Source organism: Mandrillus leucophaeus, unplaced genomic scaffold, assembly GCF_000951045.1.
Source record: "Mandrillus leucophaeus isolate KB7577 unplaced genomic scaffold, Mleu.le_1.0 Scaffold614, whole genome shotgun sequence".
NCBI lineage: Eukaryota > Metazoa > Chordata > Mammalia > Primates > Cercopithecidae > Mandrillus > Mandrillus leucophaeus.
Genome location: NW_012106631.1, coordinates 2128429 through 2141107, shown reverse-complemented (window position 1 = coordinate 2141107; position 12679 = coordinate 2128429). Strand labels below are relative to the sequence as shown.

General features: G+C 41.7%; 1 pseudogene; it reads right to left on the bottom strand.

Annotated features, from left to right (window-relative positions):
* Positions 1-1671: 1671 nt before the first annotated feature.
* LOC105553892 lies at positions 1672-12405 on the bottom strand (annotated as a pseudogene).
* Positions 12406-12679: the final 274 nt, after the last annotated feature.

Sequence of the window (12679 nt, the reverse complement as noted above, 5' to 3'; positions counted from 1 at the left end):
TAATACATTATATTTACACAAACTAGGCCACCTAGCAATCACCAACTTAGTGAAATCCCATAAAACCCAGATAAATACAGTAATTAGAGGTTGTGGGGGGGGGGCAGCATTTCGGGGAGACAGGAACCCAGGATCAGACACACACCACAAAGCATTCTATTGCATTTGTCCCGTTTCAACACAGTGAGGTAAGTTTGCGGTGATCTCACAGCATATAAACGAAACCCCCTTTTTCTCCTTTAGCTACCGTGACACTATTAATCACTACTGCAGCAGGGCAGGACACAGGCCCAGGCACCACAAAGCCCTCGTTTATGTGTCTCCCTGGAACCTGAGAATTTTGAAAGGTTAAGGATACCTTACTACATATATCCATCCCTCAACAGTACAGTATTAAGTACAGGAGTATTGGTCTTAAAACGTATCCTCACCAACTCCAGTTTTACGAACACACATACCCTGTCGTGCATAGTAGGCCTAGCCTAATCTGGTGAAGAATGGATCTGGGATGTAAAGCACATCCTGTGCCCTAGGATTAGATAACCCTCACCTAATCTTGGCTCCCTCTCTGGGCCTTTCAGCTGGCCCAGCCTCTCCTAGCCCGTGTACTACCATTTCCTGTTTAGACTAATTCTCAATCTTCCAGTAGGAGGCAATCAAGTCATGGGACAACCCAGTTAAAAACCTAGTCTCCCCTAAAACATGTTCAAGGCAGAGGGGGTTTCAAGAGGATACTATGGCAGAAAAGCCAGCTCTCATTGGCAGAAATGAGGTAGTTCAATAGTCTGTGCACTCCAAGTAATCGCTCTCCACAGTGGCAAAAACGAAAAGTAGTTCTGCTGCACAGACCTGGAGCTGCTGCTCTCTTATCACAGATTGCTCACGCACCTGAGAACACAGTGCAGGAAATGAGGGCCTTAGACTAAAATATACAAAAATACAAAACCAGAATATTTATATTAAGGAAAAAAAAGTTAAAATGCACAAGATACACCATTTGCACACAGTTGACATCCTGGAGAAAGTGGGACCCAAGGTGCAGTATCCAAGAGAGCAAATAAAATCACATTGGCCTAGAATGGGGTGGGGGTAAGCATAGGAGGAGCAGGTCTGCAGTTGCTCCCCCAAACATCCTTTTTGCCATCATCACTATCCATTGCTTGGGACAGTTGCCAGCACCCTATCCCAAAAGTGGGCATGAGGATACAAGATGTGAAAAAAAAAAAAAACGCTGCCTTACTCCTGAGCGATTTCCTTTCACAGAATGTAGTGGCTGGGCTCCGTGAATCTGGTCTTATCCTTAATCATTTCACTCTGGCATGGGAATTATTGCATATCCTTCTTCAAAAGGAAAACAACTTCCCTATCCAGGCCACTTTCAAAAGCTGGAAACTCTGGAGATGGAACCTCAGATAAAGCATGCAGGTTGTAGGGTGATTCCCACGTCCTGGTTGCCCCCAGAACTCCCACTTATATTTGGACAGAGCATGGTTGGAGCTCCTTTGACTCACCCTTTCCCCCAACAGAGGGAAGAAAGGGTGACGGTGTGAACCCCAGTCTGAGACACATGGCAGTGCCAAGTAGCCGCAGTTCACCCTGTTCCCACTTTCTCCACTCTGCCTGCTCCTCAAAACTTCCTGATAGCAAAGAATAGCCCCCACCCATTGTGACTCAATTCTGTGCCTCCGGGAGCAGGGCAGGGCTGTGGATTTCTTCTTCCTCCCCACAGTAGGTTGGCTTTCCCTGTGCGCTAGGGCCCTGCTGGGCCTTCAGCGGACATGAAGCTACCGTATGACTGATGCTCTGGTAGAAGTGGCACTTCTGGGGCTGGGGTGGCAGCTTGCATTCCTTGGCATGATGGTCTAGACCTCCACAGTTGCAGCACCTGACGTCTGATCTGCGCTTCTGCATGTTCTTCCCCTTTGGCCACCTCTCACTCCCAATACGGAACGCCCCACTAGGTCCCGTGACACGGATGGATTCCAGACCCGTGGCTGACTACTTAAAAGGTGAACTCCACTGCCTCACCCTCCTTCGAGCTCAGGAAGCCTTTCAAGTGCAGCTTACTGTGGTGCACAAAGACATCCACTAGGGGTTTGAGCGCGACCCGGGCGCGGGCGGTCATGGACAGGAAGCAGAACCCCATGCGCACGCTGAACCACTTACAGATGCAGCAGCTGAGGCTCGTACGCTGCCCGCCCGGGCCGCATCTTCCCGTGCCTCCTCGGGTGCCTTTTCTGTCGCCTTGGCGCAGCCGCCTATAAACTGCTGGTTAGACCCTGAGCCCGTGGTCCTCGGCTAAGCCCGTGGCTCCGGGCCCCTGGTCAGGCAGCTACTGGCCCCAGAGAACTCCGAAGGCCAACATCTGAATTTACTGGAATCCTGATTGTTAAGTATATACTGTCAGGTACAAATTTGTTTACAGAGTTCATAGAACAATGCTGAATTTACCAGACTTAGTATTTTGCTGCAACTAGAAGCTCCAAGGGTTAAGAGGAGGCATGGTTGATCCAGTTAATATCAGATTTAAAAGGTAAGAATGTCCTATTTAGGAGACCCTTCCTTATACACCTATCACTCATTAATTTTCCCAAATAATTTTTGATTTATTAAATATTTTCTTACTTTTATACACAATTCCCAAAAAATATACACAAAAGTCAAAAAATAAATTTTCTTGTCACAAACGGTTAAGTGTAGTATTAATCATATCTCACGTTACACAAAATCTGTGAATTTTGTTTGTTCCCTTTACAACTGAACGTACAGACAATTGATTAAGTCCTGTGGGCACCAAGTTGTGGTTAGTTTCTATTCTTCATTCCTAATCTGTTTACACCTTTGAGTCAATTGTGTCATGTTTGTAAGATATGGGCTTTCACCACTTCTATCAGTGCCTTCAATTTTCCTCATCACTCTCCTACTCCTACTTTTCCAATCTTGTCCAGAAGTTTCAAAGGGGTTGTTTATATCCATGGCTTCTTTGGGGCTACCAGCTTTAAAGATCACATAGCCTGGATCTGTCAGGGCCCCCCCACCCCGCCATCCCAACAGAGAATGACTACAAGTGAAGATAATGTGGGGAGGGGTCCATGGAGAGAGTCAAACAATTATGAGAAAAAGACTCCATCCTAGTGTGATCATTTGAACCCCGGAATTCAGACAATTCTACGACCTACTCCTCGAATACTTGGATATATAGTACATAAAAAATCCCATTTTTGCTTAAATCTTAACCTATTTTAAAATAAATAGATACAGAGAGCCACACAAAATACCACTCTTGAAATCACCTGCCAAGTCAAGAAATAAAACTTTGCCAATTATCTCAGAAGCCCCTTGCATTAGTCTGTTTCACTCTGCTGATACACACCTGAGACTGGGTAATTTATAAAGAAAACTAGGTTTAATGCACTCACTGTTCCATGTGGCTGGGGAGGCCTCACAATCATGGCGGAAGGAGAAAGGCATGTCTTACATGGCAGCAGATGAGAGAGAATGAGAGCGAAGTGAAAGCGGAAACCGCTTATAAAACCATGAGGTCTCCTGAGGTTTATTCACTATCATGTGAACAGTATGGGGGAAACCACCCCTATGATTCAATTATCTCCCACTGGGTCCCTCCCACAACACGTGGGAATTATGGAAGCTACAATTCAAGATGAGATTTGGGTGGGGACACAGCCAAACCACATCACCCCTCTATATGTCCTGTCTCTATCTCAAAAAAGGAATTACAATCTTGACTTTTATAGCAATAAATTCCTCATTTCTTTATAGTTTTGCCATCCATATGTGCATCCCAAGCCATTATATTGTTGTCCATTAAATTCTGTCATTTAAATCCCTTTCATCTATGTGTTCTACCCCCCGCTTTCTTTACATTTGATCTGTATTTGACCTGTCTGCTTTCCCAGTGAAGTTTGCCAATTACATATTCATGACACCGTTCAGCATGTTCCTCTATACTGTTTTCTGTCTTCTGTTTCCAATTTCCAGCAAATTGGCAGCTAGAGTGAAAGGCTTGATCAGACTCAAGTTCAATGCCTTTAGCAAGACCATAGATGGTACGGGTCTTTAGTGAAATATAATGTCTAGTGGCCGCTTTCTATTGTGATACAAGCAGCTATTGTGGTTCACAGTCTCATGTTGTAAGCAGCCAATTTCTCCAAAGAAACCCTGCCTTCAAAACGACATATTTGGCATTAGGAATACACATTACTACTGAGCTGGTCATTGTTTCTAGAACTCATCTCAGTCTTTCCATATTCATGAGTTCATGCTGACACTCTCAACTCAAATTCAAAGCTACAGAGTTTTTATTGTTGTTGTCTTAACTCAATCTTTTCTCAAACTTCTCTTTTCTTGTCTCAGTTGTCTCTATTTTGCTTGAGTTGCTCTGACTCTATTCCAAGCTGTTTCATCTTAGAGTGGGGCACTGTCCTGGAAGAGAATCCTTGCAAGTCTGTTTCATTGGTGAATCTAGAAGCTAAACGATTCCAGATCCTTCAGCACACACTGTCATTCCCTTGCACTCACCCAATACCGGATTGAACAAAACCCTCTTAGTATTCATTGCTGTTCTCAAATTGATCTGCTCACTTTATGGTGAACTTCTGTGGGTATTTGGTTCTCCTGTTCTCCACCGATTCCTCTGCTTTCTCTTACATAGATGTTGACACTGTACAGGTCTTGGGTCAAGTGGTTTGTCTTCATGTACTGACTGTGTTTGATTTGTGGGGATAGCCTGTCTCCCGGCTTTGTAATAAACATTGTCAATAGGTTTTTAGTGTTACTATCTAGCTTTGTCTCCTTTTTTGTAAGCATTTGGAGACACAACAACACCTTCACTGCTGCCATATTCCTGGGATCACTCAGACTATTTTAAGTAGGTTTTTGCCATTTTAAGTCAAGAGCATATTGACTAACACAGACCCAATCATTTATCTCATTAAAAGCTACCTTACATACACTAACGCCAAACCATTACATTAAAAGAAACTAGCATAATGATAACTTTAAATGCTTATAGTAAACATAGACTCTAAATGAATGGCTAAAAGTGAACAATATACTTTGAAATAAACCTTTTTGTTAGCTAATTTTTTTATGGTCTTTAGTCCTTTAGTGGGTGCTCCTAACATTTTAAAGAAAAATGTCCAGCAGCAGATTTGCAAGTTTTCTTTAGCATAAGGCCCATGCCCTAGTTCTGTTAATCCATAGATTTGAGAACACAAATTCAAATCATGTTAAATTATTTCCCTACAACTGTTTACAGCAGTTATTTCGTCTATTGATTAAACAAAAGAAATAAACTGAGAACTTACTCTACTGTGATCCCTAGAGTTAATGCTGCAGGTGAAACAACTTTATAACGAAGTATTCAGGAACAGAACCTCCTCAGACATGGTTCAAAATTGCTGACTTTATATTAAGTTATGGTAAGTTTTTAGTACAAAATATGAACTAATTTTGAAAATTATCAATGTTATTAATGAGGAAATCAGTAACACACTGGTTCTATTTTATTAAATAATAATTTAAAGTAACTTGAAATAAATCCAGTTATCCTAAAGTCAAGTGCTACTGCCTAGGCTTACCTTTTTTCATAAGGCCAAAAATGGCCACCACTGCTGTTCACAAACAAAAACAGCTTATATTGTGAAAGCTTATAAGCCTCTGTCATCTTAAAATCAGTAATATTTAAATAATATTGTTGGGTGAAATTGAGAGAAAAGCCCTACAGTTAACTCATGATCTCTGCTTTAATTTGTAAAGGAAGTTTCATGCTTATAGGAATTCAATTGCAACAATCATGAGATTATTATTCTCCATTAATATATTCTTCAGAGCTTCTCATAGGCTTTAGTTAAAAGGAGCTACACAGATGTAGGAAATGATCAAGATACTGCTTGGTCTCCATCACAACAAAATACTCCAAAGACCTCTCAAACGACCAAAGACCTCTCAAATGACACATGTCCCATTACATTATCCCTTGCACCCTTTCACGTTTATTTGCAGTGTTGAGACACTATATAGCTTCCTGTTAACTTTGCCCTTTTTGCTCAGGGCAAAGCCTCACCTTTTTTAAGATCTCTGCAGCAACTGCTGCAATAAACTGCTGCCTGCTGGGCCATCAGATCAAGATGCCTTGTGAAAAAGAAATGTTTTTTTCTTTTTCAGCTCTTCATTCACATTCCATTATGTGCCATACACAAGACAATTTTTATTTTTAGGCTTGCCCATTATATTAAAAGTAAAGGGCTAATGGTGGAGAGAAAGAACTGAAACAATAGGAACTTTGTAAGAGTGGCTTTTTCTAATTGTTGGTTATAAAAAAAATGAAATATAAAACTCCTAACTCTTTTAAGAAAAGTGCAGAAGGAAATGGGGCTTAATAGCAAGAAAATGATATTTTCAACACTTGACTTATTTTCTCCCATTTTAATGTATTGAATTATGTCAAAGACCTGGTAGAAAACTTTAAAAAATCATTTTCTGATGTTATTAAATGAAAATTAATTTCTGCCTATGCATTTGGAACTATGCTTCAACACAGTAAGGAGTCAGTAAATATTAGCTATTATTATTTATATTATTATGACTGACAAACTCAGTTGTATGTATTTCTTTGTTTTTGTGCCTCCAATCTCAGAAGCAGCAGCAATCCAATCAATTTTGTATTCCATGTCATCTCACCAACTCAGGCCCTTGCATTCTCCCCCCTTTTCTCTACTGGCTATCTCCTCTCTGCTGTAATCCTAATTAGTTCTAATTCCAAGCCCTACCTTTATCTTCGTTCTATCTACCACCCTACTTCTCATTTTCTTTTCAAGACCAAGCTGGCTATAATTTCTCACCACCTATACACTCCACAGACCACCAAAATAAACAGTTGGTCAGAGAAGGAGGAACTAGCAGTGCCTGAGATGCAGTTGTGAAGTTGGATCACTTTCCAGCCAGATGGCAACTAGGACTCCCTCCCTAGTGTGAAGTGACTATTGAAGGCCTCTGGCACACTGCAGCATGGCAATTACCAAGAATTTCACCTGTGGTGACTTGGAATGGATGACAGGTTGAAGGGATGCAATGGCTTCTGTGATATCTTTGGCATTGTGAAGTATGATAGAAATAGTAATTATAAGGACTGGGGGATCTGTTTGGTTGTTGCTAAGTGTTATTGATGCACTGAAGAGAGAAAATAACAAGCTCCATTCAGCCAATTAGCCACTTAAGGCAAAATGTGAAAGTTAGAAGGCTCCCAGGGCAGTGTTTACAGACGCCTTCCTCTCTTACGACCACAAGACAGACCCTGCTAAAGACCAGGCCTCGATCCTCATTGTAAGAGTAGAGAAGTAAGAGTTGAGATAACCCTGAATTCACAGCCCCAACAAGTCTCCTACATTATCAGGGAAGGAGTGGGACTCCAAGGCTAGGGGTAGAGATATCCAGGTGGGTACACTCAAGAACATTGAACTCTCAGACTCTCTAGAACACTCTGGGCTTGCAGAGGCAGCCCACTCCCCCTTGTTAGACGATAGTAGACCCCACTGCATTGCCTGAAGACTAGGCAGAGGCCTCAACTTAGGCAGATGCTACATAAGACAATATCAGCTCTCCTCAAGAACCATCCGTTTTTTTCCTTCCAACCAAGATGAATAGCTAGAGTCACAGATCAGCATGGCTCTGGCCAAAGGAATAAAAGGGATTATTCACTGAAAGAGCTGAAGGATGTGGCTAATATGCAGCGGGAGAATCCAGAAAAGCAATTTCTAAGTGCAGCTTCTGGAGGACCCAACTTAAGACAAATATAGACATTCCTGCAGATCCCCCCTCAAATCAAGTGTGGGCATAATAACTAAGCATGTGAGAAGAGTCATTGAACTTGGAAATGGAATGATTCAAATCTAACCTTGACTTCCACTGTCGGTTTTGCTTTGTTTTTCTCTTTTGAGACAGAATCTGTGTCAGTCAGGCTGGAATGCAGTGACGCGATCTCAGCTCACTGCAACCTCCACCTCCCGGGTTCAAGCTATTCGCTTACCTCAGCCACCAGAGTAGCTGGGATTACAGGTATGTGCCATCACACCTGGCTAATTTTTTGCATTTTTAGTTGAGACGAGGTTTTGCCCTGTTGGCAAGGTTAGTCTCAAACTCCTGGCCTCCTGTGATCTGCCCACATTGGCCTCCCAAAGTTCTGGGATCACAGGCATGAGCCACCGCACCAGGCCCCTACTGTCTTTTTCGTTCTGTTAACAAGAAAAAATTCGGCAAGTAGTACATACTTAATAAATGTTTGTTGAAAGAAATAAAGAATAAACATACATCATTTTAAATCATAAAATATTCCCCAAATCAGTCATTAAGGCAATACCTACTTTTTATACATCCATATTTTCATGTTTAATTATAAGCAGACTAAACATCCTAATTAATGAAAACTAAGAAGGACAGATGCGTCAGGCTCTTCTGGCTGCAAGCTTGGTAGGCAGAAAATCACTCGGGCTACCTCAAGAAAGACGGATTTGTCAAGAAACACAGGGACGCAGAGGAAATCAGAATCACACGGAAACCCTGCTTAGCGTTCAACTGAGCCTCACAGAGGGGAAAACGCAGCGGTAAACTGAAATGCTCTGATACATTTCCAGGCCTGAATTATCTTACTGCCCCCTCAGCAGCAAGAGGTGGGTGAACATATGCCATGATGACTCAGTCCTCTCTGCCCCTGCTTCTGCTACTCTCCCAACTGACCAACTTCCTCTACATTTATAGCATCTGCTTATTCATAACTTTATCTCCTACCTCAGGTCCCTCTCGCCGTGTCTGTTTTTACTTCTGCTCCCACAGCCAAATGTCGACTTTCCATATATATCTCACATCCAAATACTTAACAAAGTAGAATGTTGTTGGTCAGAAAAAACGCCGTCTTCGAGCAGCCTTTTGTACTCGACACCTTAATGCTGATTGGATAGTTCTGTGACAGATGACCCTTGCCTGATTAGCCACGGGAAAGAAGACAGCTGCTTGATTGGTGGTTGAAAACTGATGAGTGCATGGACGCCCCTGGATGCAAAGGGGCCTAAGAAAAGCAGCACCTGGCTGGGAAGCTGACCACCCCCACCCCGCCCCCCACAGCAATAACCCCAGGCCAGGAGATGAGAAAATGAGTTTTCAGTGTATAGTTGATCGTCTCTGCCCTTTTGTTTTAGCTTGTTTGTGTTGCTGTCTGTTCATTAATTTGTTCATTTGTTTTTAAGTGAAGAAGATTGAGAGCAGGGGAGCTCCCAGAACAGAGTTTAAGTAAATTGAAGGAAGTTTCTATCTGGAACTAATAAGGATTATGGAGATTCCATGAAGATGAATTGTCAGGGCAAAGCAAAATAATTAGGAAAAGACTAGACTAAAATTGGCAGGAGTTTTTGCATCGAACCCTGGTTTTGTCTTCAACTAGCTATATGTTTTGGGGGCATGCTGGGGGGTAGGTACCTATCAGAATAATTGGTAGTTTAGCAAACAAGCCAGGTGCTTACTCACCCCCCCCCCTCCCCACTCACTCCCATTGCCACTGTAACATGGTTGCCATGCCAGAATTCTTCCAGAAGATAGGGAGGCTGTTATTGGAAAAACGCTTCAGAAGTGATTTAGATAAACCCACTACCACTCCACCATCCTGGTTTACAGTCATTGGACTAGTTGATATCTCAGATAATGCTTTGATTCTTTTATAACTTTAAGTTTAAAGTTATAATTTTAAGTTTAAGAAGTAATGAAAAATATAAAACTCTTTGGAAGATAATCATGAGACTATACAGGCCAGGGACGGTGACCCATGCCTGTAATCCTCGCATTCTGGGAGGCCATGGTGGGTGGATCACCTGAGGTCAGGGGTTCGAGACCAGCCTGGCCAATATGGCAAAACCCATCTCTACTAAAAATACAAAAATTAGCCAGGCACGATGGTGGGTGCCTATAATCCCAGCTACCTGGGAGACTGAGGCAGGAGAATCACTTGAACCCAGGGGACAGAGGTTGCAGTGAGCTGAGATTGCACCACTACACTTCAGCCTGGGCAAAAGAGCAAAACTCTTTTTTTAAAAAATCTGTAATACAAATTATAAACATAATTTTATAATAGTAAGAAGTTTAGAAACCATCTGAATGTCTATCATAACAATATAGCTGGATCTCTATGATACATTAAATGAGGGAAAAAATAAACACTATAATACTTATGCAAATATTTTTTAAATATGCAAAACAATACTTTAGAGTTCCAACAGTTTCTATATATGTATCTAAATATATTAACAAAGCCTGGAAGGATCTCTGAGGAGTGGAAAGCAGGAAACAAAGATGGGGAAGTGGCCCGAAGGAACTCTATTCTCTGTAGATCAGAGCTTTATGTTTTTAAAAAGGAGAATGTATTCATCTGGTGTATGTATAATTTAGTTAATTTGTAAGGGAAACAGATTAAAATAAGTTATTTGGAGGCTCCTGCCTGACTGGCACACCCGAGCTTCTCAGAGGATATGTCACATCCACAGCCCCTGCTGAAAGTTTTCATTCACTATTCCACCCATACTTAGTGAGTACCTGCCACATCCCAGGCTTTGTTCAATCTAAGCAGTGGGGGTGCTGCTGTGAGCAACTGCTTGGTGTTCTTCCCCATACTTGCTTCTTCTGCTCACTCATCATTCTGCCTCTCCTACTCCATAACTTTGAGTTGCATGTGGCTTTGGTTTGCCATAGAACCAGCTCCCACTCTAACACTTTGAAGACAGTGTCATGTAGTGGCTAGGAGCACAGGCTCCGGAGTCAGACTGACTGGGTTCCACTACCAGCCCTACTACATCTTTTGCCAACTTGTATAAGCTATTTTACTTTTCAGTCATGCCTCCATTTCTTTATTTGTAAAAATGGAATCACACTGATCCATATCATATAGTTGTGACAATTAATGCATTAAAACATGAAAAAAGCCTAGGACAAGAGCTGACACACAGTAAGCTCTTGATAAATATTAAATGTTATTATTAGTATTTTCAGAACCAGTCACAAATAACCAATGTCCCAGGTCAATTTTTTAGAGAAAATCCAATCAGTTCAGTTCAATTGAGGGCTTTCATTTCTCCTTGTCATGTTGTTCACGTATGGCCACAAGATTATCCCTGACCATAACCTCAAGACTTTATATGATCCAGCTTTGGCTGGTGTGATGGTTAATACTGAGTGTCAACTTGATTGGATTGAAGGATGCAACGTATTGATCCTGGGTGTGTCTGTGAGGGTGTTGCCAAAGGAGATTCACAGTTGAGTCAGTGAACCAGGAAAGGCAGACACACCCTTAATCTGGGTGGGTACCATCTAATCAACTGCCAACACAGCCAGAATATAAAGCAGAAAAACGTGAAAAGGCTAGACTGGCTTAGCCTCCCAGCCTACATCTTTCTCCTGTGGTGGATGCTTCCTGCCCTCGAACTTTGGACTCCAAGTTCTTCAGCTTTGGGATTCAGACTGGCTTCCTTGCTCCTCAGCCTGCATATGACCTATTGTGGGACCTTGTGATCATATGAATTAATACTACTTAATAAACTCATAAATATATAATATAATATATATATATACACACACACACACATCCTATTAGTTCTGTCCCTTTAAAGAATCCTGACTAATACAGCTGGCCCCACCTGACCTCCTCAAGTTCACCTGGGACCATTTGTTAAAAGTAAGTTACGAAAGAAAAACAGAAAGAATATAGCCTTCTGACATTCATTATAAAACCTGACTATTGTTCCCGTATTTTGTATTCATAAACTTCTCTTTTTTAAATAATCCCTTTTTTCTTGAGCCATTTGAGTGGGTTCCTGTTCCTTGCAACCAAAGCACCTAGAATAGAACAATTCCTTCAAGTAAATGGGTCATACACAAAATATCCTCATACTCATTGCTATGTGCGAGTGTTGTACAAGTGACCTATTATACAGGAATGATGCTCAAGAGAAGTAAAAGCAGAAAGCCAGGTCTTTTTTGTGGTTCAAGAAGAGAAAAGATGCTCTGGGTGGTAACAGCAGAGTGTTACTCAGATGCAAAATCCAGGCGGCCTTTGTGTGAGAGTCTGTTTTATTACCTTTTTCAGTTCTATTCTCTATTCATTAAATTGAACCCTGAAGGAACTTGGATTTTGCAATATTTCATTAGTTACAATGCTAACCTGAAAGTCAAAACTATATTTTGTTTTAAAGTATTCTAGAATTCTAATTTCTCAGAAATGTAAACTGTGTTTCTTTGCAGTCTGAGAAAGTGAAATTTTTATCTGTTTTCTAGGATGATAGGAATGATGTGAGCATCCTCTACCTGTTCACACTGACACATAACCTGTTCCGTGGCAGCTCTGCCCATACTGAAGAAATAAAAGCACTTCTCCCTGGACTCAGCAATTGGCAGCTGCTTTGCCTCAAGGACAAAGTCTATGTCTTTTTTAACTCAATCAACTCAGCACCACGCCAGTGCCCTGCACCATAAATGCTTTTGAATGGACTGAGATGGCCAGAAAATGCAGTGTCTTCTCTCCTTTCTTCACCTGCTCCCTAAAGTGAGCTGAGAATTGGTAGGAACATGTTGGGAGAGAGAATGATAAAGGCAGAACGTCGATGCTGAGCCTAGCATTTAAAAT